General features: G+C 50.6%; 1 protein-coding gene across 1 annotated transcript in view; it reads left to right on the top strand.

The window, feature by feature from the left end:
- LOC144950507 (heparan sulfate glucosamine 3-O-sulfotransferase 6-like) overlaps positions 1-22760 on the top strand; it is a 48301-nt gene that overhangs the window by 23420 nt on the left and 2121 nt on the right. The window lies entirely within an intron of this gene.

Consider the following 22760-nt stretch of genomic DNA (forward strand, 5'->3'; position numbering starts at 1 on the left):
AATGAGCATGTCAATGAGTGGACGACGACGTGGTACGGTACGCAAGCTCAACAACAACAACAACAACTTAAAGCGTTCCGTGTCAACAACAATGTGTAGCCTGCAAATGACAAAAAATATATAAGAGTTGACGTTTCGGGCCATGGGCCTTCGCCACAGCAGACCCGAAGAGGTAGACTCTACCCCTCTGGCCTCTCTATTCAGGGCTATTGGCCGAAACGTCGAACGTTATATATGAACTCTTTTTTGTTGTTGCAAGTGTTGAGTAGTTAAGGGCTTTCGCCAAGGTTTATTAAAGCTGTTACAATACTACACACAGCAGGGTACACAACTCCCAGGGGCTAGAGGGGGTCCTACTCTGAGTCCGGGTCCCTGCCTGCTAGCTCCGGTCTCTCTCTCTCTCGTGTCGGATCGTGGGACTCTGCCGACTCCACCAAGCGGAGAGAGAGAGAAGCACATCTACGGCTACTACCATTTGGTTCTTTCAGTAAAGTCACGTAGAAGGGAAATAATAAAATAAAAAAATAAAACACAAGAAAATGTCTTATTATTTTATTTTATTATTTTATTATCTTTTCTTTTTATTATTTTAATAAAACAATAAAAAAAATAATGATAAAAAATATTATTATATTATTTTATTTTATTGGTTTATTTTTATTATTTTAATAATAAAATAATAAAAATAAAACATACTAAAACATAATATTATGTTATTTAATTCTGTTATATTTTTTTATTTTATTATTTCCCTTCTACGTGACTTTACCGAAAGAACCAACTAGTAATTCCTGCAGTCACGAAAGCTCCAAATTAAGATTGAACCTCTACGGCTACCACCGGCTTCTCCCCAGACTCACCACTCGATCCCCTCTCTCTACCCACTGGTTCCCTCTTCACCCTTCTTACTCTACCCCTTACGTCACGGGGGTTCCTCCTTAAGTACCCGAGGAGACGTGACGTCATCGCACTGAACGGCACACCTGACGTCACGTCCCCATTTTACTCCACTACACAGGTACTCGTGGCTCACCCTGTCAAAGGCCTTCTCCTGATCTAAGTAGAGGAGGCCTAAGTCCATGTTGTGCGCTTCCGATGTTGTCGTATATATGCACCGGCCGGGGATGCAATACGACTGTTTCCCGGCAAGATCAGCTGACCCAGCGCTGTCTTGAGACGGTTTTTGCCAGCACCTTGGAGAAGATTTCGTAGTCTGGGCACACAAAAGAGGGAGGGACAGTTCTCAACGAGGCGCAGGTCCCCCTTCTTGGGTAGCAGTGAGACCACCGCTCTCCTGCAGCTCTGTGGGAGTTCACCCTTCTGCAGGCTGCTCCGTCAACAGTTGTAGGAGTGGAGGGACAAGCTCATCCCAGAAGGCCGCGTGAAACTCAACCGGCAGGCCGTCAATCCCCGGGGCTTGACCAGCTACGAGCGCTTTGACAGCGGTGTGGAGCTCCTGCTGCGGGGTGACGGGGCTGTCCAAGCGATGCCTCTTGGGGACTTCTAAAGTAGGGGCCCCCGTCCAGTAGCCCCCGGACAGCCCCCCCCCCCCCGTCAGCTTGTGACGGTTTCGGCGGCGAAAAGTTGTGAGTAGAAATCGCTGGCGATCTTGATGCGATCTCGCTCTCAGATGTTGCTGTTTGTCCAGCTGGGGTGGAGTTCGCAAACTGGAAATGTTTGTGGGGTTGGCCGGTGCTTTGTTTCGAGAGAGAGAGAGAGATGGAGAGGCTTTTGACTTTTAAACAACTTTTATTGCCGCCAGCAGCAAAAGCACCGTAAGCGATTCCAATATGAAATACGCAAAGTCACCAGCAAACAAATGAAAATAAACGCTGCAAATCCACGCGCTGTGGCGCTAAAAGCACCACGCACAACACGAAATAAAAGCCACGTGGTGGTGGTGGTTGTGGTGGTGGTGGTGGTTGTGGTGGTTGTGGTGGTGGTGGTTGTGGTGGTGGTTGTGGTGGTGGTGGTTGTGGTGGTGGTGGTTGTGGTGGTGGTGGTGGTCATCGCGCACGCCACGGTGACGAGCGAGCGCTTCAGAAGGTGAACACCACGAGGGTGCCGTCCACGCTGGTGCAGAAAGGGGCTTGTCCGGCTCCCCAGCGTTCGAAGAAGACGTGCACATCACCAACATGTGAGCGAGAGAGTGAGCGAGAGGTGGGGGTTTACATAAAGCAAAGTTATTATTAAAAAAAAAAGATACGAAATGATGAACGAAGCAAAGTGCCGACTACACCGAGCATCTTCTTGTTTCCACTGATCGTAAAAAAAATAAAAAATAAAAAATAAAGAGAAGGGCTGCGTGTAGAACGAGAGCGACAGAGTGAGCGAGATAGTGAGCGAGAGAGTGAGCGAGAGAGTGAGCGAGAGAGTGAGCGAGAGAGTGAGCGAGAGAGTGAGTGAGCGAGAGAGTGAGCGAGAGAGCGAGCGAGAGAGCGAGCGAGAGAGCGAGCGAGAGAGCGAGCGAGAGAGCGAGCGAGAGAGTGAGCGAGAGAGTGAGCGAGAGAGAGAGCGAGAGAGTGAGCGAGAGAGTGAGCGAGAGAGTGACCGAGAGAGTGAGCGAGAGAGTGAGCGAGAGAGTGAGCGAGAGAGTGACCGAGAGAGTGAGCGAGAGAGTGACCGAGAGAGTGAGCGAGAGAGTGAGCGAGAGAGTGAGCGAGAGAGTGACCGAGAGAGTGAGCGAGAGAGTGAGCGAGAGAGTGACCGAGAGAGTGACCGAGAGAGTGAGCGAGAGAGTGAGCGAGAGAGTGAGCGAGAGAGTGAGCGAGGGAGTGAGCGAGGGAGTGAGCGAGAGAGTGAGCGAGAGAGTGAGCGAGAGAGTGAGCGAGGGAGTGAGCGAGAGAGTGAGCGAGAGAGTGAGCGAGAGAGTGAGCGAGAGAGTGAGCGAGAGAGTGAGCGAGAGAGTGACCGAGAGAGTGAGCGAGAGAGTGAGCGAGAGAGTGAGCGAGAGAGTGAGCGAGGGAGTGAGCGAGGGAGTGAGCGAGAGAGTGAGCGAGAGAGTGAGCGAGAGAGTGAGCGAGGGAGTGAGCGAGAGAGTGAGCGAGAGAGTGAGCGAGAGAGTGAGCGAGAGAGTGAGCGAGAGAGTGAGCGAGAGAGTGAGCGAGGGAGTGACCGAGAGAGTGAGCGAGGGAGTGACCGAGAGAGTGAGCGAGAGAGTGAGCGAGAGAGTGAGCGAGGGAGTGAGCGAGGGAGTGAGCGAGGGAGTGAGCGAGAGAGTGAGCGAGAGAGTGGGCGAGAGAGTGAGCGAGAGAGTGAGCGAGAGAGTGACCGAGAGAGTGACCGAGAGAGTGGGCGAGAGAGTGGGCGAGAGAGTGAGCGAGAGAGTGACCGAGAGAGTGACCGAGAGAGTGAGCGAGAGAGTGAGCGAGAGAGTGAGCGAGAGAGTGAGCGAGGGAGTGAGCGAGAGAGTGAGCGAGAGAGTGAGCGAGAGAGTGAGCGAGAGAGTGAGCGAGGGAGTGAGCGAGAGAGTGAGCGAGAGAGTGAGCGAGAGAGTGAGCGAGGGAGTGAGCGAGGGAGTGAGCGAGAGAGTGAGCGAGAGAGTGAGCGAGGGAGTGAGCGAGAGAGTGAGCGAGAGAGTGAGCGAGAGAGTGAGCGAGAGAGTGAGCGAGAGAGTGAGCGAGAGAGTGAGCGAGAGAGTGACCGAGAGAGTGAGCGAGAGAGTGAGCGAGAGAGTGAGCGAGAGAGTGAGCGAGGGAGTGAGCGAGGGAGTGAGCGAGAGAGTGAGCGAGAGAGTGAGCGAGAGAGTGAGCGAGGGAGTGAGCGAGAGAGTGAGCGAGAGAGTGAGCGAGAGAGTGAGCGAGAGAGTGAGCGAGAGAGTGAGCGAGAGAGTGAGCGAGGGAGTGACCGAGAGAGTGAGCGAGGGAGTGACCGAGAGAGTGAGCGAGAGAGTGAGCGAGAGAGTGAGCGAGGGAGTGAGCGAGGGAGTGAGCGAGGGAGTGAGCGAGAGAGTGAGCGAGAGAGTGGGCGAGAGAGTGAGCGAGAGAGTGAGCGAGAGAGTGACCGAGAGAGTGACCGAGAGAGTGAGCGAGAGAGTGGGCGAGAGAGTGAGCGAGAGAGTGACCGAGAGAGTGACCGAGAGAGTGAGCGAGAGAGTGAGCGAGAGAGTGAGCGAGAGAGTGAGCGAGGGAGTGAGCGAGAGAGTGAGCGAGAGAGTGAGCGAGAGAGTGAGCGAGAGAGTGAGCGAGGGAGTGAGCGAGAGAGTGAGCGAGAGAGTGAGCGAGAGAGTGAGCGAGGGAGTGAGCGAGGGAGTGAGCGAGAGAGTGAGCGAGAGAGTGAGCGAGAGAGTGAGCGAGAGAGTGAGCGAGAGAGTGAGCGAGGGAGTGAGCGAGGGAGTGAGCGAGAGAGTGAGCGAGAGAGTGAGCGAGAGAGTGAGCGAGGGAGTGAGCGAGGGAGTGAGCGAGAGAGTGAGCGAGGGAGTGAGCGAGAGAGTGAGCGAGAGAGTGAGCGAGAGAGTGAGCGAGGGAGTGAGCGAGGGAGTGAGCGAGAGAGTGAGCGAGCGAGTGAGCGAGAGAGTGAGCGAGAGAGCGAGCGAGGGAGCGAGCGAGGGAGCGAGCGAGGGAGCGAGCGAGGGAGCGAGCGAGAGAGCGAGCGAGAGAGTGAGCGAGCGAGTGAGCGAGAGAGTGAGCGAGAGAGCGAGCGAGGGAGCGAGCGAGGGAGCGAGCGAGGGAGCGAGCGAGGGAGCGAGCGAGAGAGCGAGCGAGAGAGCGAGCGAGAGAGTGAGCGAGAGAGTGAGCGACAGAGTGAGCGAGAGAGTGAGCGAGAGAGTGAGCGAGAGAGTGACCGAGAGAGTGAGCGAGAGAGTGAGCGAGAGAGTGAGCGAGAGAGTGAGCGAGAGAGTGAGCGAGAGAGTGAGCGAGAGAGTGAGCGAGAGAGTGAGCGAGAGAGTGAGCGAGAGAGTGAGCGAGAGAGTGAGCGAGAGAGTGACCGAGAGAGTGACCGAGAGAGTGACCGAGAGAGTGAGCGAGAGAGAGAGCGAGAGAGTGAGCGAGAGAGAGAGCGAGAGAGAGAGCGAGAGAGAGAGCGAGAGAGTGAGCGAGAGAGTGAGCGAGAGAGTGAGCGAGAGAGTGACCGAGAGAGTGAGCGAGAGAGTGACCGAGAGAGTGAGCGAGAGAGTGAGCGCGAGAGTGACCGAGAGAGTGAGCGAGAGAGTGAGCGAGAGAGTGACCGAGAGAGTGACCGAGAGAGTGAGCGAGAGAGAGAGCGAGAGAGTGAGCGAGAGAGAGAGCGAGAGAGAGAGCGAGAGAGAGAGCGAGAGAGTGAGCGACAGAGCGAGCGAGAGAGTGAGCGAGAGTGAGCGAGAGAGTGAGCGAGAGAGTGAGCGACAGAGCGAGCGAGATAGTGAGCGAGAGAGTGAGCGAGAGAGTGAGCGAGAGAGTGACCGAGAGAGTGACCGAGAGAGTGAGCGAGAGAGAGAGCGAGAGAGAGAGCGAGAGAGAGAGCGAGAGAGAGAGCGAGAGAGTGAGCGAGAGAGTGAGCGAGAGAGTGAGCGAGAGAGCGAGCGAGATAGTGAGCGAGAGAGTGAGCGAGAGAGTGAGCGAGAGAGAGAGCGAGAGAGAGAGCGAGAGAGTGAGCGAGAGAGTGAGCGAGAGAGAGAGCGAGAGAGAGAGCGAGAGAGTGAGCGAGAGAGCGAGCGAGAGAGCGAGCGAGAGAGCGAGCGAGAGAGTGAGCGAGAGAGTGAGCGAGAGAGAGAGCGAGAGAGAGAGCGAGAGAGTGAGCGAGAGAGTGAGCGAGAGAGTGAGCGAGAGAGTGAGCGACAGAGCGAGCGAGATAGTGAGCGAGAGAGTGAGCGAGTGAGTGACCGAGAGAGTGAGCGAGAGAGTGACCGAGAGAGTGAGCGACAGAGCGAGCGAGATAGCGAGCGAGATAGTGAGCGAGAGAGTGAGCGAGAGAGTGAGCGAGAGAGTGAGCGAGAGAGTGAGCGAGAGAGTGAGCGAGAGAGTGAGCGACAGAGCGAGAGAGTGAGCGAGAGAGTGAGCGAGAGAGAGAGCGAGAGAGTGAGCGAGAGAGTGAGCGAGAGAGTGAGCGAGAGAGTGAGCGAGAGAGTGACCGAGAGAGTGAGCGAGAGAGTGAGCGAGAGAGTGAGCGAGAGAGTGAGCGAGAGAGAGAGCGAGAGAGTGAGCGAGAGAGTGAGAGAGTGAGCGAGAGAGTGAGCGAGAGAGTGAGCGAGAGAGTGAGCGAGATAGTGAGCGAGAGAGTGACCGAGAGAGTGAGCGAGAGAGAGTGACCGAGAGAGTGAGCGAGAGAGTGAGCGAGAGAGTGAGCGAGAGAGAGAGCGAGAGAGAGAGCGAGAGAGTGAGCGAGAGAGTGAGCGAGAGAGAGAGCGAGAGAGTGAGCGAGAGAGTGAGCGAGAGAGTGAGCGAGAGAGTGAGCGAGAGAGTGAGCGAGAGAGTGAGCGAGAGAGTGAGCGAGAGAGTGAGCGAGAGAGTGAGCGAGAGAGTGAGCGAGAGAGAGAGCGAGAGAGTGGGCGAGCGAGTGAGCGAGAGAGTGACCGAGAGAGTGAGCGAGAGAGTGAGCGAGAGAGTGAGCGAGAGAGTGAGCGAGAGAGTGAGCGAGAGAGTGAGCGAGAGAGTGAGCGAGAGAGTGAGCGAGAGAGTGAGCGAGAGAGTGACCGAGAGAGTGAGCGAGAGAGTGAGCGAGAGAGTGAGCGAGAGAGTGAGCGAGAGAGTGAGCGAGAGAGTGAGCGAGAGAGTGAACGAGAGAGTGAGCGAGAGAGTGACCGTGTGAGTGAGCGAGAGAGTGAGCGAGAGAGTGAGCGAGAGAGTGACCGAGAGAGTGAGCGAGAGAGTGAGCGAGAGAGTGACCGAGAGAGTGACCGAGTGAGTGAGCGAGAGAGTGAGCGAGAGAGTGAGCGAGAGAGTGACCGAGAGAGTGAGTGAGCGAGAGAGTGAGCGAGAGAGTGAGCGAGAGAGTGAGCGAGAGAGTGACCGAGAGAGTGACCGAGAGAGTGAGCGAGAGAGTGAGCGAGAGGTGGGGGTTTACATAAAGCAAAGTAAAAAAAAACGAAATGATAAATGAAACAAAGTGCCGACTACACCGAGCATCTTCTTGTTTCCACTGATCGTAAAAAAAAGAGAGTGAACCATTCCACCCCCGGGCAGGAACTTGCAGGGAAGTCCGTGTTCGTGCTGCGTGCACCCTTCTGGGTGTCCTTTCCGTCGTGATCCGCGTTTCGTGGGTCCCGGATAATCAAACCCATTTGCTGTACTGCCATCTGCTGGTCAAATCGAGATCGTGGCAGTCTTCCAAACGATGAGAGCGTCGACGGATCGATTTAACTTCAGCAAGCTACGCAAGAAAACATTAATAAAATACAGATTTTACTTTTTTATTGAATGCCACGCTGTTCGTCGGCATTTTTAGTCGTGGCCTTAACCCACCCAAGTTTACCGTAATGACTCGTTTATGGCTGAGTAGACCTAGGGGAGTGCCAGTGCGGGTTCAGATGAATCGCCACGGATGATTGCCGTGGCCGGGGATCGGAACCCAAATGGCCCCGGTTTCGGAGCGCAAAATACGACGAACCGGTAGCAGCAGCAGCAGTAGCAGCAGTAGCAGCAGTAGTAGCAGAAGCAGCAGTAGCAGCAGCAGTAGCAGAAGCAGTAGTAGCAGCAGCAGCAGTAGCAGCAGTAGCAGCAGCAGTAGCAGCAGCAGCAGTAGCAGCAGCAGCAGTAGCAGCAGTAGCAGCAGCAGTAGCAGCAGCAGTAGCAGCAGCAGCAGTAGCAGCAGCAACAGCAGCGGCGGCAGTAGCAGCAGTAGCAGCAGCAGTAGCAGCAGCAGTAGCACTTTCCCCTGCCGTCTGCTGAGCCTACCCGGGGTGTATTTGTCTTTCTACAATGTCGTTTTAGATTTGAAGTTTTCGTGACATCAAGGATTCATACTCTTTGTTTTTTTCGGTAAAGTCACGTGGGTAGAAAATAATAATAAATAAATAAAATTAATTTCAATGAAAACAAATAAATTAAATTTCGATTTAAAGCTTTCGTGACTGCAGGGATTCATCTTCTTGGTTCTTTCAGTAAAGTCACGTAGAAGGGAAATAATAAAGTAATAAAAATAAAAATCATATATTTCGATTTAAAGCTTTCGTGACTGCAGGGATTCATCTTCTTGGTTCTTTCGGTAAAGTCACGTAGAAGGGAAATAATAAAGTAATACAAATAAAAAAATAAAGACAAATAAAAATGTTTTATTTTTATTATTTTATTATTTCCCTCTTACGTGACTTTTCCGAAATAAATTCAATCACGACGTTTCGGAAGCAACACAAGCATCCGTCATCAGGTGTGACCGCTTTCAGTCATTTTGCTGGAGCAGTCACAGCTGATGACGGATGCTTGTGTTGCTTCTGAAACGTCGTGATTTAATGTATTTGTTTTAATTTTTTTCTTACCTACGTGACTTTACCGAAAAACCAAAGATGTTGTTTATGCTTAATAAAAAAAAAAATATATATATACTTTTTGGTTCTTTCGGTAAAGTAACCTAGATGAAAATAAAAAGAAATAAAGAAATTGATTTATTTTACATTTTTTTTATTACATTTTATTTTCATCTCCGTGACTGCCTATGAACGTGTGTAGATGTCCCGAGTTCGATTGACGCTCACGGCTAAGCCAGCAGTGACGGTGCTGGGCCAACCCCTAGGTAGACTCAGCCTCAAATGACAACTCTGCCTGGTGCGGTGTGTACAGTAATCGCCGCTGGAGAGACAAAGGCGGCCGGGCGTGGTGCTGGCCACCCACCCCCTCGCGTGCCCCAGGTGCTACTCGCTTACAGCACTTGGCCCAACAGTTTGATGAGGCTATACGGGGGATCTTTGTCTTTGTGTGTCTGTGGTGTCTGTTATCTAACACATACATACACACAGTACTTTAGATAATACAAACAAAGATACCCCGTATAGCCTCAACAAACTGTAGTGGCAAGTGCTGTTAGCGAGCACCTTTGAAGGCCGGCACGGCACACGAGGGGGGTGGGTGGCCAACACCACGCCCGGCCGCCTTTGTCTCCCCAGTGGCGATGATTGTACACACCGCACCAGGTACTCATTTGAGGCTGAGTCGACCTAGGGGAAGCCCAAGACCCGTTCAGATAACCTGTTGGTGGCCGTGGGCAGGAATCGAATTCGGGTGGCCGGGTTCGTAGCGCATCGCGCGCTAACCGTTGCGCCACCGCTCTCCATTCATCCAACGCACACACAAACACACACGGCACGCAACGCACGAACAATGCAGCGTTCAAACACATATACGCCGCGGACACGCACAGCACACTCACCTGCGCTGTGTCAACAGAGTTTTGCTTGGCCCGACACCAGCTCCCCACTCCAATTCCTCGCGTGACGATTGTCAATAATGTATGCGGCGCTTATTTAAACGCCCGCTGCGAGGGCCTACGTACTACGGCTGGCCGACCCCACTGGGGTCGTAGCAGAGACTCGTAAATAATTTACCGGCTTAAATGAGCACCTGTTAAAGGACTTTAAACAAAAATATATAGGGGGTGGGGGGTGGGGATTATTTTTGTTTTTCAGCAAGGGTGCCCAAGTTAAGATCCCATATGCCTGAAATGTGCATCGCGTTATATTGAGCCTAAGAATAAGAACGCAACGCTTTTCATTTTATTTCACCAGGTGTAACAATGTGTGACGTTGATTCTAAATGTAGGAGGGAAAAACCGGAGGAACACGGAGGAAAATCCACGCGACCACGGGGAGAGAGAGAGACACGCAAACGCCAAATACACACAGCAGGCGTCAGGGTCGGGATCGAACCCACGACCTCCTGCACACCAGGCGAGGTAGTTCACATCTCCTAGCCACCGTGATGATGAGAGAGAGAGAGAGAGACACGCAAACTCCAAATATACAGCAGCAGTTGTCAGGGTCGAGATCGAACCCACGACCTCCTGTACACCAGGCGAGGTAGTTAACATCTCCTAGCCACCGTGATGATGATGAGAGAGAGATACGCAAACTCCAAATATACAGCAGGCGTCAGTGTCGCGATCGAACCCACGACCTCCTGTACACCAGGCGAGGTAGTTAACATCTCCTAGCCACCGTGATGATGATGAGAGAGAGAGAGACACGCAAACTCCAAATATACAGCAGCAGGCGTCAGGGTCGCGATCGAACCCACGACCTCCTGTACACCAGGCGAGGTAGTTAACATCTCCTAGCCACGCGTGACACATGCCGTGCCAGCCTTAAGTGGACCCAGTCAGCCGGCCGACACGGATGGAGACGCCACTTTAACCCTCGGCCCCCGGTCAACGCGCCTCCTCACCCTTGGCAACACATTCTGACATTCTCCCGTGACCTTCCGTGACCTCCATCCCACGGTCTCTCGGCCTGCCTCGTCAACCAAACAACCACACTGCACCGCACCACAACGGAATGGCTCGTGCCAAACACCGCAGCAACGGTGAAGCAAAGATCGTGAACGAAACGAGTGTCCGCCACCTTTAGCTAATCCATTGCTAGGACGGGGTCTCCCTCCTCCGAAGGTTTGAGCGCTTCATCGAGCTCCTTTGATTTTGCATTTTTTTAAAATGAAATTGTCACTCGCTCACCCACCGACTTATTTACCCACGCACTCGCTCACCACGCACTCACTCGCAAACTCTCTCACCCGTTCACTCTACGTCTCACTCACACGCCCACTCACCCACTCATTCACCTGTTCACTCACAATTTCCCTCACCCATTCACTCACCACATTACTCACTCACCCACGTATTTACCCACTCACTCGCTCACCACTCACTCGCTCACCACAAACTCTCTCATCCGTTCACCCTACGTCTCACTCACACGCCCACTCACCCACTCACCCACTCATTCACCTGTTCACTCACAATCTCGCTCACCCATTCACTCACCACATTACTCACTCACCCACTTAGTTACCCACTCACTCGCTCACCACAAATGCACTCACTCACAATCTCGCTCAACCATTCACTCACCATCTCACTCATTCACCCACTCATTCGCCCATTCATTCACAATCTCTCGCACCCATTTACTCACCATCTCACTCACTCACCCACTCATTCACCCGTTCACTCCCAAACTCCCTCGCCCATTCACTCACCACTTTACTCACTCACTCACTCACCCACGTATTTACCCACTCACTCGCTCACCTCTCACTCACTCACTCACAATATTTCTCACCCGTTCACTCTACGTCTCACTCACATGCCCACTCACCCACTCATTCACTTGTTCACTCACAATCTCCCTCACCCATTCACTCACCACCTTACTCACTCACTCACTCACCCACTTATTTACCGACTCACTCGCTCACCACTCACTCGCTCGCAATCTCTCTCACCCATTCACTCACCATCTCACTCATTCACCCACTCATTCGCCCATTCATTCACAATCTCTCTCACCCATTCACTCACCATCTCACTCATTCACCCACTCATTCGCCCATTCATTCACAATCTCTCTCACCCATTCACTCACCATCTTACTCATTCACCCACTCATTCACCCATTCATTCACACTCTCTTTCACCAATTCACTCACCATCTCACTCATTCAACCACTCATTCGCCCATTCATTCAGAATCTCTCTCACCCATTCACTCACCACCTCACTCATTCACCCACTCATTCGCCCATTCATTCACAATCTCTCTCACCCATTCACTCACCATCTCACTCATTCACCCACTCATTCGCCCATTCATTCACAATCTCTCTCACCCATTCACTCACCATCTTACTCATTCACCCACTCATTCACCCATTCATTCACACTCTATTTCACCCATTCACTCACCATCTCACTCATTCAACCACTCATTCGCCCATTCATTCAGAATCTCTCTCACCCATTCACTCACCACCTCACTCATTCACCCACTCATTCGCCCATTCATTCACAATCTCTCTCACCTATTCACTCACCATCTCACTCATTCACTCACTCATTCGCCCATTCATGCACAATCTCTCTCACCCATTCACTCACCATCTCACTCATTCACTCACTCATTTGCCCATTCATGCACAATCTCTCTCACCCATTCACTCACCATCTCACTCATTCACTCACTTATTCGCCCATTCATGCACACTCTATCTCGCCCATTCACTCACCATCTCACTCATTCATTCACAATCTCTTTCACCAATTCACTCACCACCTCACTCATTCACCCACTCATTCGCTCATTCATTCACAATCTCTCTCACCCATTCACAATCTCTCTCACCCATTCACCCACTCATTCGCCCATTCATTCACAATCTCTCTCACCCATTCACTCACCATCTCACTCATTCACCCACTCATTCACCCATTCATTCAGAATCTCTCTCACCCATTCACTCACAATCTCACTCATTCACCCACTCATTCGCCCATTCATTCACAATCTCCCTCACCCATTCACTCACCATCTCACTCATTCACCCACTCATTCGCCCATTCATTCACAATCTCCCTCACGCATTCACTCACCATCTCACTCATTCACCCACCCACTCATTCGCCCATTCATTCAGAATCTCTCTCACCCATTCACTCACCACCTCACTCATTCACCTACTCATTTCGCCCATGCATTCACAATCTCTCTCGTCCATTCACTCACTCATTCACCCACTCACCATCTCATTCATTCACCCACTCATTCGCCCATTCATTCACAATCTCTCTCACCCATTCACTCTACATCTCATTCATTCACCCACTCATTTCGCCCATTCATTCACAATCTCTCTCGTCCATTCACTCACTCATTCACGCACTAACCATCTCACTCATTCACCCACTCATTCGCCCATTCATTCACAATCTCTCTCACCCATTCACTCACCATCTCACTCATTCACTCACTCATTCGCCCATTCATTCACAATCTTTCTCACCCATTCACTCACCATCTCACTCATTCACCCACTCATTCGCCCATTCATGCACAATCTCTCACCCATTCCCTCACCATCTCACTCATTCACCCACCCACTCATTCGCCCATTCATTCAGAATCTCTCTCACCCATTCACTCACCACCTCACTCATTCACCCACTGATTTCGCCCATGCATTCACAATCTCTCTCGTCCATTCACTCACTCATTCACCCACTCACCATCTCATTCATTCACCCACTCATTCGCCCATTCATTCACAATCTCTCTCACCCATTCACTCTACATCTCATTCATTCACCCACTCATTTCGCCCATTCATTCACAATCTCTCTCGTCCATTCACTCACTCATTCACCCACTAACCATCTCACTCATTCACCCACTCATTCGCCCATTCATTCACAATCTCTCTCACCCATTCACTCACCATCTCACTCATTCCCTCACTCATTCGCCCATTCATTCACAATCTTTCTCACCCATTCACTCACCATCTCACTCATTCACCCACTCAATCGCCCATTCATGCACAATCTCTCACCCATTCCCTCACCATCTCACTCATTCACCCACCCACTCATTCGCCCATTCATTCAGAATCTCGCTCACCCATTTACTCACCACCTCACTCATTCACCCACTCATTTCGCCCATTCATTCACAATCTCTCTCGTCCATTCACTCACTCATTCACCCACTCACCATCTCATTCATTCACCCACTCATTCGCCCATTCATTCACAATCTCTCTCACCCATTCATTCTACATCTCATTCATTCACCCACTCATTTCGCCCATTCATTCACAATCTCTCTCGTCCATTCACTCACTCATTCACCCACTCACCATCTCACTCATTCACCCACTCATTCGCCCATTCATTCACATTCTCTCTCACCCATTCACTCACCATCTCACTCATTCACTCACTCATTCGCCCATTCATTCACAATCTTTCTCACCCATTCACTCACCATCTCACTCATTCACTCACTCATTCACCCATTCATGCACAATCTCTCACCCATTCCCTCACCATCTCACTCATTCACCCACCCACTCATTCGCCCATTCATTCAGAATCTCTCTCACCCATTCACTCACCACCTCACTCATTCACCCACTCATTTCGCCCATTCATTCACAATCTCTCTCGTCCATTCACTCACTCATTCACCCACTCACCATCTCATTCATTCACCCACTCATTCGCCCATTCATTCACCATCTCTCTCACCCGTGTTGAGTATTTGGCTGCTATCAATGTCCACGTGACGGTAATCCCACTTCGTTCAGCTATCATTTCTGATAGCCGGGTCGCTTCTGAAAAAAAATATCTACGTAGCAGCTCAGTGAGGTCCTCATCCCGTGAAAAAGAAAAGTTTCGTTCAGTTAATTGCCTCTAATTAAGCCGATTAGAGCCCCTTTGGAGCCGTGCCGTAAATAATCTGGCCCGGTATGATCACAATGGAGACACCGCGGCTGTTTAACCCGTGCCTCGCTCAGCTGATCCGCGTCCCGCTGAAGGCTTTCTCGCTTTTAATCCACAGCAGAAGCAGCGGCAGAGGTCGCAAACGGGTTTTGATTCCTTACCCGTACCCGGCCGCACCAGGGTCGCAAACGGGTACCCGTACCCGGCCGTACCCGTACCGTACCCGGCCGGGTACGGGTAGGGTACGAGTATCGGGTACCCGATTGCGACCTCTGGGATGAAGCCATGTCGCAGGCGCGGGTGGGTTGATTCTAGGAACTTGAATTGTGAGAAGAGACAAGACGTTGGGAAATGAGTGACAAACGGTGACTCACCAGTGACTCACGGCCTACCCGTACCCGTACCCGGCCGCACCAGGGTCGCAAACGGGTACCCGTACCCGGCCGGGTACGGGTAGCCGGGTATCGGGTAGGGTACGGGTATCGGGTACCCGGTTGCGACCTCTTGGTAGCGGTAGCGGCAGCGTGCAAACCATAGAACACGATCTCAGAATCGGAATCAATTTATTGAGACGGCAGGAGGTGTTCCCGGTGAGCTATGAAGCTCGTTTTGGTTTTGTTTCACAGCTGAAAAGGTTGACATCAGCGGCCTGGCAGTGGTGAGGGATTTCCGACGCTGTCAGCAATTTTCCCCCGAGCTCTGCCCGGCCTTCTCTCTATATTTATTAAGATGTTTTTCGGACAATTTACGAGCGCGTTTTTATGCGTGCGGGAGGATAGAGGAGCAGCTGGGAAGGACAACGAAAACAAAAACAAGCACCACGTGTGCGAGGGAGCAACACTCAATCCCCCGTAGAGAAGGAACAGATGATGCGAGTATTTGATGTAACGAGTTGTTCGTGCACGTACATTGGTCGATAGAGATGAGAGGCAGGTGAATGTTTTTGTGTGTGTGTGTGACCGCGGTGAGAATTCTAGAGACCAGGATGGAGTCTCACTTGCAAGAGTGACTCTGGGTGTGGAGTTTGTGTGGCCGTGGTGAGATCTTTAGAGATCAGGATTGAGTCTCGCTTGCAAGAGTGAGTCTGAGGTTGATTCTGTGTGACCGCGGTTAGAATTCTAGAGACCAGGATGGAGTCTCACCTGCAAGAGTGACTCTGGGTGTGGAGTTTATGTGACCGTAGTGATATCTTTAGAGATCAGAATTGAGTCTCGCTCGCAAGAGTGAGTCTGAGGTTGATTCTGTGTGACCGCGGTGAGAATTCTAGAGACCAGGATGGAGTCTAACTTGCAAGAGTGACTCTGGGTGTGGAGTTTGTGTGACCGCGGTGAGAATTCTAGAGACCAGAATGGAGTTTCACTCGCAAGAGTGACTCTGGGTGTGGATTTTGTGTGACCCTGGTGAGACCTCTGCAAACCAGGATTGAGTCTCGCTTGCAAGAGTGAGTCTGAGGTTGATTCTGTGTGACCGCGGTGAGAATTCTAGAGACCAGAATGGAGTTTCACTCGCAAGAGTGACTCTGGGTGTGGAGTTTGTGTGGCTGTGGTGAGATCTTTAGAGATCAGGATGGAGTCTCACTTGCAACAGTGACTCTGGGTGTGGATTTTGTGTGAACGTGGTAAGACCTCTAGAGACCAGGATTGAGTCTCACTTGCAAGAGTGGTCCTGAGGTTGATTTTGTGTGAACGTGGTGAGATTTATAGAGACCATAATGGAGTCTCACTTGCAAGAGTGGTCCTGAGGTTGATTTTATGTGAACGTGGTGAGAATTCTAGAGACAAGGATTGAGTCTCGCTTGCAAGAGTGAGTCTGAGGTTGATTCTGTGTGGCAGTGGTGAGACCTCTACAGATCAGAATGCAGTCTCGCTTGAAAGAGTGAGTCTGAGTGTGGATTTTGTGTGGCCGTAGCGACCAGGATGGAGTTGCCCTCATCTTGGTCACTAAAAGTGACAACAATTAAAGGTATATATATATACACGTTCATATTTTACAAAGTACTGCAATGAAGTGAATAGAAATCAGAGTAGAACCAACTTGCGCAAGTGAAATATAAAAAAAATGAAACAAAAATTGCACTTCTATGCTTTCATGAGACTCAGTGCGGCATCTCTGGGTAAACTAAAGTCGTACATCGTTCTAATATTGTCAGTATTGTGTACCAGGCCTTGCGTGAGATATAGTAAAAACGTCTCACTCCGAATGAATGAATGAATGGCTGTGTGGGTGAATGAATTGAAGAATTAATGGATATCTCACCCCGAAATGGATGGATGGATTGATGAATGAATTTATGAAAAAAATCCTTAGCTCCGAATAATGCAATGGATGTCTCACTCTGAATGAATTGATGAATGGAAGAATGGGTGTCTCACCCCGAATGAATAATTGAACGCATGAATGAATGAATGAACGTCCCACGCAGAATGGATGAATGATTATGAGCACCATCTCAAGGTGGGATTGACACGTGGGTGAGAAACAGACAAAGACCCCCCGTGTAGCCTTAACAGACTGTTGGGACAAGTGCTGTTAGCGAGTAGCACCTATGAAGGCCGGCACGCACACAAACACACACAACAACCGCCATTCGCCACTAAGTGGCGGTGACGTCACCACGACGCTTGTGCCAGGCCATGTGCACCTTGAGGCCACGTGAAGTGTCGAACGCCCGCTGGCAGGAGGTCACGGGGCAGACCCAGCAGGTGCCACGGGTCGACACACACGCACACACGCACACGCATACACATAAACGCACACACACGCACGCACACACGCACACACACACGCACACAAACACGCATACACACACACGCACACACACACGCATAAACGCACACACACGCACGCACACACGCACACACACACGCACACACGCGCGCGCAGCAACCACCCTCCGATTTTTCAATTTGCAAATTGTAATCGCGCAAAGTCGAGTCAGTAATGTTATGGGTATAATAGTTTAATTGGCCGGGCCACATTAAGGGCCGATTACTGTCACTCAGGAAGGGCTCGGGCTAATTCCCTCCACCTCAACCACCCACCCACTCACCCACCTCTCTCTTTTTTTTACGATCAGTGGAAACAAGAAGATGCTCGGTGTATTCGGCACTTTGCTTCGTTCATCATTTCGTAAGAAAAAAAATTTAATATTTTTTTTTACTTGGCTCACTCTCTCGCTCACTCTCTCGCTCTCTCGCTCGCTCTCTCGCCCGCTCTCTCGCTCGCTCACTCGCCCACTCTCTCGCTCTCTCGCTCGCTCTCTCGCTCGCTCGCTCACTCGCTCGCTCACTCGCTCACTCTCTCGCTCACTCTCTCGCTCACTCTCTCGCTCACTCTCTCGCTCACTCTTTCGCTCACTCTCTCGCTCACTCGCTCGCTCTCTCTCTGTAGCCACGTAACTCTTAAGAATTTGACAAAAAATGGACTTGATAATACAGCGGGATAAATTAGCGCGGTTAGGGGTGATGGGGGGGAGGCAGTGTCTCTTACATGGAAATTGGCGCCGCTCGTTGTGACGTAATCTCCGCCCCCCATCCCTCCCCCCTCACGTCCCCCCCTCGTTCGCTCGCTCTCTCTCTCTCGCTTCGTAATTGACCTCCAGACAACGCGTTGCTGTGGCATTGAAGGAGACAATCGCGTGTCTGAAGCTGCCACTGTGATGGGGGCACGTGCTCAAACTCCTGGCCATCCGCGGTGGCTAGGAGATGTTGACTACCTCGCCTGGTGTGCAGGAGGTCGTGGGTTCGATCCCGACCCCTGACGCCTGCTGCTGTATATTCGGAGAGATGTTGACTACCTCGCCTGGTGTACAGGAGGTCGTGGGTTCCATCCCGACCCTGACGCCTGCTGCTGTATATTTGGAGTTTGCGTGTCTCTCTCTCTCTCATCATCATCACGGTGGCTAGGAGATGTTAACTACCTCGCCTGGTGTACAGGAGGTCGTGGGTTCGATCCAGACCCTGACAACTGCTGCTGTATATTTGGAGTCTGCGTGTCTCTCTCTCTCTCATCATCATCACGGTGGCTAGGAGATGTTGACTACCTCGCCTGTTGTGCAGGAGGTCGTGGGTTCGATCCCGACCCCTGACGCCTGCTGTATATTTGGAGTTTGCGTGTCTCTCTCTCTTTTTTTACGATCAGTGGAAACAAGAAGATGCTCGGTGTATTCGGCACTTTGCTTCGTTCATCACTTCGTAAAACATTTTTTTTTACATTTTTAAACTTTGCTTTAAGTAAACCCCCACCTCTCGCTCGCTCTCTCGCTCACTCTCTCTCTCGCTCACTCTCTCGCTCGCTCTCTCTCCACCCATGGTCGCGTGGATTTTTCTCTGGGTCCTCCGAGATGTTAACTACCTCGCCTGGTACACAGAAGGGTCATGGGTTCGATCCCAGTCCCTGACGCCTCTTATATATTTAGACTTCGTGGTGTCTCTCTCTCTCTCTCTCTCCCCGTGGTCGCGTGGATTTTTCTCCAGGACCCTCCGGGTTTTCCCTCCAACATTTAGACTCAACGTCACGTGTTTAGAGTTATATGCCCGCTGCTATAAATGCCCACGTGATGATGATGATGATGAGCCACCACTCCGATTGAGCTCTCGTTCGTGATGGCCACGTCGCTTCTGAGAAGGAGCTACGCATCTCAATGGTCATCACCTGCCAAGGGTGGCACAGTCGGGTTTTTTTTACAATCGGGTTTAATTGTTTTTAAATCCTTTATATTAAGTTCGCCTGCGTGCTTGCGTGCTTGCTTGCTTGCTTACGACCGTGCAAATCTTTCGGTCGTTTTTTAACCCACTTCCCGTGATCCAACCGAGCTGACATTTTCCACACAGACTCGTTGTGCGTGACAATGAATGTTCGTGAAAAGAAAATTCCAAAATTTTACACTTTTTAGGGAAAACAAATTAAATATTTAATTACCAATTGCTTAATGGTGGCAGACAATCATCTGACCCATAGGTGGCAGCCATCTCAAGCCAGAGGACGAGAGGACTCTAGCTGCCACGCATATAAAGGATTTATAGTGAAAAACTTTGTTTTTACGGGTTTACTTGTTTGATATTAAATCCGATCATCTGAGATTGGGAGAAATCCGGTTTAATTTGTTCTAATTAGCAGAGCCGCAATTCTCAACGATGGGCTTCATACATTCCAAGCTAATGAACTCACTGGCGGTGCCCACGATTGTGGAGGAGCTCCTCGTGTTCATCACGACCAACCTGCCCGCCGCATTCTACGACTGCCCCGTGCCCGACGGCCCCCCGAGTACGATAGCAGCACCGACGAGGAAGCAGCCTAAGCCTTGGATCAGAGCTTCGTATTCATTAAACCAGGTTTTAATTCCCCGAAAACGGGTTTAATTGTATTAAAGAAAAAACCCGATGCCTGCCGCTGGAAAAATCGGGTTTTTTTCCCACCCATGTCCCTGCTAAAATAAAAAATAAAAATAGTTGATCGTTTTTTTTCTTCTCCCAGTTTTAAAGGTCCAAACGAAACCTACTATCCTGCTCGCCCGCTCGTCGCATTGCTCGACTTACACCGAATGAATGATGCTGATAATACGACGCCGGGAGCATCAACGAGAGTGGAAGAGCGTTCCAGACGGCCGCAGTAGCGCATCTGAAAGCGTCGCGCGATGCGGTGACCACCGCTTTTGTTCGATGGATTAGCCAAAAGCCGCGGCCACCGCTAGTGTAGCTGTGAGGATGATGATGATGAAGGGGTGGAACAGATAGATGAATGCTGTCTATTGTATGATTCATCTTCTTGGTTCTTTCGGTAAAGTCACGTAGAATGGAAATAAAACAAATAATAAAAATAAAACATAATACAATTATTCTCACGACGTTTCGGCCACAACGCAAGCAGCCGTCCTCAGGCGAAGAACAGGTCTGTCGGGGAGACAGAGTCTGAATATTTTATTATGTTTTATTTTTATTATTTTGTTATTTCCATTCTACGTGATGACTTTACCTAAAGAACCAAGAAGATGAATCCCTGCAGTCACGAAAGCTTTAAATCGAAATATTGTGTGATTGTTTACGCAGGGGTGAGGTTACAACGTGACTTGTACGTCAGCGCAGAAGGCAGTGGGCCAGTGACGAATGTGGCGGTGGCGGCGGCGGCGGCGATGCTGATCGAGTCACCCTCGTGTCGAACAGGGGTAGCTGCCACTGGGGGTGCCCGAGGCTAAGCTACACTTGTGGAGCACGGGTAGAAGGTGCCCCTTTCAAATGTGTTGAGATGATGATGATGATGGAAAGTCGCTCGGCAGGCCCCGTGGGTGGTTGGTGAGGAGCCGCTGTCACGAACGATTCCCTCCCCCAAGCTCTGCCATCCTCTATTATAGGAAGGTGTTGTCGTCCAATTTGACGATGAGTGTTTAACAACAACAACAACGCAGCACGTTAGTAGGAAAATAACACGGTGCCCTTACAACATCAACAACAACAAAACATCATTAGACCTCCTTTGCCAGTACCAAAATGTAATAATAGGGGTTTTTCCCCTTTTTCCTGGCAACAAAACTGAAACCTTTTTGCGAGGATTCATGTCTAAATTAGCCACAATACTTGCAGTGAAAATTATCATAGTGTTTTTTGTTTGCATTTTGACTGCAAGTATTGTGGTTAATGCAGACATGAATCCTCGTAAAAAGGTTTCAGTTTTGTTGACAGAGAAAAGTGAAAAAACAACAAAACATCCATATTCTTTGGGTCTGTCGGTAAAGCCACGTAGATAGTTTGAAAGAATATATCAAAGCAAAAACTACGACGACCTTCCGATCACAACACAAGCGATCGTCAGCAGCAGCAGCAGCAGCTTTTCTCTTTTCTCAGTACTCGAATTCGTAAATGTTGTGGCTTTAATCTCTCGGTCAACACGCGGGCCGTCGGTGCTGGAGGATGAACTCATTTGAGCACATCATGTGACATCCTTGGCACGATTTGTTCACGTGACAAACCTCAAATAATTGGCTGTGTCGGCTGGTGGTTTTAACGACGCGCATTCAAATTTACGCGATCTCACCACCACCACCCCCTCTCCTCCTAAAAAAAAAAACATGATTACGGACAAATAACAATCTCTGTATGAATGAATTATGTCACGTAGCGCCGGACAGAGGTGATGGATTTTTGTTGCAATGGAGAGATTGATAGAGAGAGAGAGGGGAGAGGGGAGAGTAGGGAGAGAGGGGGTAGAGAGAGAGGGGGTAGAGAGGGGGTAGAGAGAGAGGGGGTAGAGAGAAGTGGTAGAGTGAGAGAGGGGAGTAGAGATAGGGGGTAGAGAGAGAGAGGGGGGGTAGAGAGAGAAAGAGGGGTAGAGAGAGGGGGTAGAGAGAGAGGGGGTAGAGAGAGAGAGAGGGGTAGAGAGAGAGGGGGTAGAGAGAGGGGGTAGAGAGAGAGGGGGGTAGAGAGAGAGGGGGGTAGAGAGAGAGAGAGGGGGGTAGAGAGGGGGGTAGAGAGAGAGGGGGTAGAGAGAGAGGGGGTAGAGAGAGAGAGAGGGGTAAGAGCGTGAAATATTTCGTGACATTTTTCTATTAAACAGGGGAAGGGGGGGGGGACATAAAGCATTGGAAAAACAAAAAAAACGAAATTATGAACGAAGCAAAGTGCCGACTACACCGAGCATCTTCTTGTTTCGTCTGATCGTAAAAAAAAGAGAGAAAAAGGAGAGAGAAAGAGAGTTTAAAATGCTGCTCGGGTCTCTAATTGCCCTCCGCGCCTGCGAGCGCTGTAGATGACCTGGGGCTGGTTGACCCTTACAACGTCGTGGTCCAAGACTCGGCACAGAATTCTCCCTGAGGGTCTTTGTTTGACTTTTGCACGTGAGCTGCACGCGGTCCGCCCTTGCTAAAAACCGCAGCCGCTGCACCAAACCATAAATGTCCACACGACGGCGACCATGATCGTGCCACTCCGTTGAGCTCTCATTTGTGATGGCCACGTGGCTTCTGAACAAAAAGAGCATTGGTGGGGCCTTTACCTGGTAAACAATAAAATAATATTCTTAGTTTTTTTCGGTCAAGTCACGTAGGTAAAAAAATTCAATTAATAAAAGTAAAATAAAAAATAAAATAAAAATCACGACGTTTCGGAGGCAACACAAGCTTCCGTCTTCAGGTGGAACCGTCACAGCACGATTGCTGTATCAAGTGAGAGAAATACACGCACCTTTACATCATCCGCACCAAGTTTACACAACAAAGGCTCTTTCCTAACAGCGTGCTTCAGCCGCACCGAACCTCACAAAAATATAATATTCAGGGCCTACCTTGGCTCCTCCCACCCTCAACCAGTATATATACAAGGACTGTTTTCTTGGAATTTCTCTCACTTGATACAGCTATCGTGCTGTGACGGTTCCACCTGAAGACGGAAGCTTGTGTTGTCTCCGAAACGTCGTGATTTTTATTTTATTTT

The sequence above is a fragment of the Lampetra fluviatilis genome, chromosome 58, assembly GCF_964198595.1.
Source record: "Lampetra fluviatilis chromosome 58, kcLamFluv1.1, whole genome shotgun sequence".
Lineage (NCBI taxonomy): Eukaryota > Metazoa > Chordata > Hyperoartia > Petromyzontiformes > Petromyzontidae > Lampetra > Lampetra fluviatilis.